Genomic DNA, 3,231 nt, shown 5'->3' with positions numbered 1-3,231 from the left:
CCTGCGAGCTCTGAGCTCTCTTCCAGGAGGGAAATAGCTGTCGATCACGAGTCCAACACGTGATCCAAAGACCAAGTGAATACACACACAAACACATATATACATATATATGTATATATATATATATATATATATATACATATATATACAGTATATATATATATATACAGTATATATATATATATATAGGCAGAAAAATCAATTGTGAACCCCAGAGAATTCTTCCAATGGTATAAATGCGGATACTATCAGTGATATTACTTTCAGACCCTTGTGATATAGTGGAAGCCATAAATGATATAAAAGTAACTCATCAGGGGGGGTGGCAGACGGCATATCAGCAGTGCTTTTAAAAAAGTGTAAACATACATCAGCTACCCTAATCTACCTACTTTGGAGAAAATCACTGGACAAGGGAGACATACCAACAAAACTGAAAGAAGGATTAATCATCCCCATCTTCAAAGGTGGATCACAAGGTCTTCCAGCTAACTATAGACTCGTCTGTCTCACTTTACCCCTCGCAAAGATGTTCGAGAGAATAGTCAGGAAGAACCTAGTGAACTTCATAGAGAAGACAGGGCAGTCCAATCCGGGAAAACATGGGTTTTGGAAAGGACGGTCATGCCTTTCCCAACTCCTAAATCCCCATGATAACATTGTAAACAATGTGAGCAGAGGATAAACGTTGATGTGGTCTAGACTTCGGCAAGTTATTTGATAAGGTCACAAGGTGCTCCTACACAAATTGAAAAATATAAACATCACTGGAATGCTGGGACTATGGCTCCATGAATTCCAAAGTGATAGGATAATGAAAGTAATAGTGGGTGGAGCCCAGTCAAAAGGCTCAATGGTAATCAGTGGAGTGCCACAGGGTTCGGTGCTTGGCCCAGTGCTCCTCCTAGTCATTATAAGTGACATAGACCAAACTTAGATCATCCAAATTGTCCTTATTCACGGATGATACCAGGATTTCTCGAGAAATCATAACCAGAGAGGATTCCGAAAGATTACAAAAATATCTGTTGGTAGTATACAAATGGTCAAGTGAAAACAACATGGTGTTCAACAACAAGAAACTTGAATTGATAAGATATGGGCCAAACAAAAATCTAAAAGAGTACGGGTGCACAAAGGAAACACTGAGAGACCTGTGGGTGTGGATGAGTGATGACTGCGACTTCAAAGCACGCATAACCCATACAAAGGATTTACAGAGGGGAAGTATGCCGACAGGAGACCTTTTGGTCCATAACTAGGTCGGATGCGAAAAAAAAATAGAATTATAATAATATGAATAATAATAAGTAAAATAAATAATGCATAGGTATAGTTAAATAATAAACAAACAGGTAAATAGTAAATAATAATAAATTGACAGATAACTAATAAATTAGAATCAAGCAAATAATAAAAAAACAGACAAATAATAACAAACAAATAAACAAATAATATAAAATAAATAGCAGTCATTACAGCATCTTGCTTATATGTTTATACGAATCTTAAAGCTTCGAACTGAACTACATTGCACTGCCTCTGCAGAAAGTTTATTCCATTCATTTAACCACATGGTTGAAGTTGTTTCTACCCACTTCCAAATTAAATCTATTTCCTGGCAATTTGAGACAATTATTTCTTGTCGGATTCCCATTCAGTGTAAAAATGTTGCCACTTTTGATGTCAATCCGCTTTATAATCTTGAAGACCTGTATCAAGTTACCTCTGATTTTCCTTTTTTTTTTTCTTTTGTAGGGAAAACAGATTAATATGTTTTAGTCGATTTTCGTATAATTTATTTTTGATATTTGGAATCAGTTTTGTGGCTCGGCGTTGTATTTTTTCCAATCTGTACATGTGTACAATGAGATTCGGTGACCATTCAGAAACAACATATTCCAAATGTGGACGAACTAACGATTCATATAGCTTGTTAATGAAAGATAGTCTTTTGAAGCCAAAGGATCGCGCAATCAGTCCTAGAATCTTATTTGCTTTCTCAGAGGCTGAAATACACTGTTTATGATTTAAGATCGTTACTGATAATTACCCCGAGATCCTTCTCACTATCCACCTTTGTTAACGAATTTCTAAATAACTTGTACTCGTACTTTCTGTTATTTTTACCTATGTGTATAACTTTGCACTTACTTGTGTTAAATTTCATTAGCCACTTTTCAGATCCTTGCTGTAATTGATCTAAATCTGTAAAATGAGTGGGTGGATCCTCCGGACCTTTAAGACCAGGGAGCCCGAGCACTTGCTATCTCTATGGAAGACTGGAGTATGTATGCCATCTATAATCTCCACACAAAGTCAAGGAGATACAAGAACTCGAACAGGTCTAGAGGGTATTCACGAGGAGGTCAGTCGGGGACTCCCTGAATTACTGGGAGGGGCTAAAAAATCTTCAAGCTCTGTTCACTGCAGAGACGGAGAGAGCACTATATAGAAACTTACGTCTGGAAAATCCTGGAGGGCACAGCACCAAACTCATCATAAAAAGAATGAGGTGGTATCAAAGGGAAATACCACCCCAGGTTTGGTAGGATCTACGAAAGGAAGTCCATAAGCAGCTGTTCCCAGCGACTGAAGATGATCCAGGCGAAAAACTTCACCCGGGCTAGGCCATGACTCTTCAAATGTCTCCCAAGAAAGATAAGGGACCTAATGGGAGTCGGCACGGATGCTTTCAAGACGAGGCTACACAAATTCATGGCCAACATACCAGATGAGCTTCCAATCCCGCATAGCCCAGCCTCACGAAGAACGGCAACGAACTCGATTGCAGACGTGAGGTTCGGACGGAGATGTGGGAGTGGTGTGTTTCCAGACAGACCATGGTGTTAATACCGGAACTTACCTACAAGATGTTTTATGATCATGGGAACAATATATTAATGTTACCCCTTGTACACAAGTTTTCTCTCAAAGATTATTGTTCAGAGAGAACTAGCCCAATAGTAAAAAATAATAGTTTCCATAATCTATAGAGTATATACATATAATTGTGCATAGTACATGCCAATTAATATTGATATTTTAAATATATTTATCCCATCGAGGATATTTAGGCATTCCTTGAAAAATGTGTTCTTACAATGTTAGTAAATAGAATAGAAGTAAATCAATAACAATTATTACTTTTTTGATAACGAAACATTAAATTAAGACGCTTTCATATTTGTGAGTAACTATTCTAAATAATTTGTCTCTTTCCATGTATTT

This window comes from Oratosquilla oratoria, chromosome 1 (genome assembly GCF_046742065.1).
Source record: "Oratosquilla oratoria isolate Oo_2021 chromosome 1, ASM4674206v1, whole genome shotgun sequence".
Classification (NCBI taxonomy): Eukaryota; Metazoa; Arthropoda; class Malacostraca; order Stomatopoda; family Squillidae; genus Oratosquilla; species Oratosquilla oratoria.
This window is presented reverse-complemented; position numbering follows the sequence as displayed.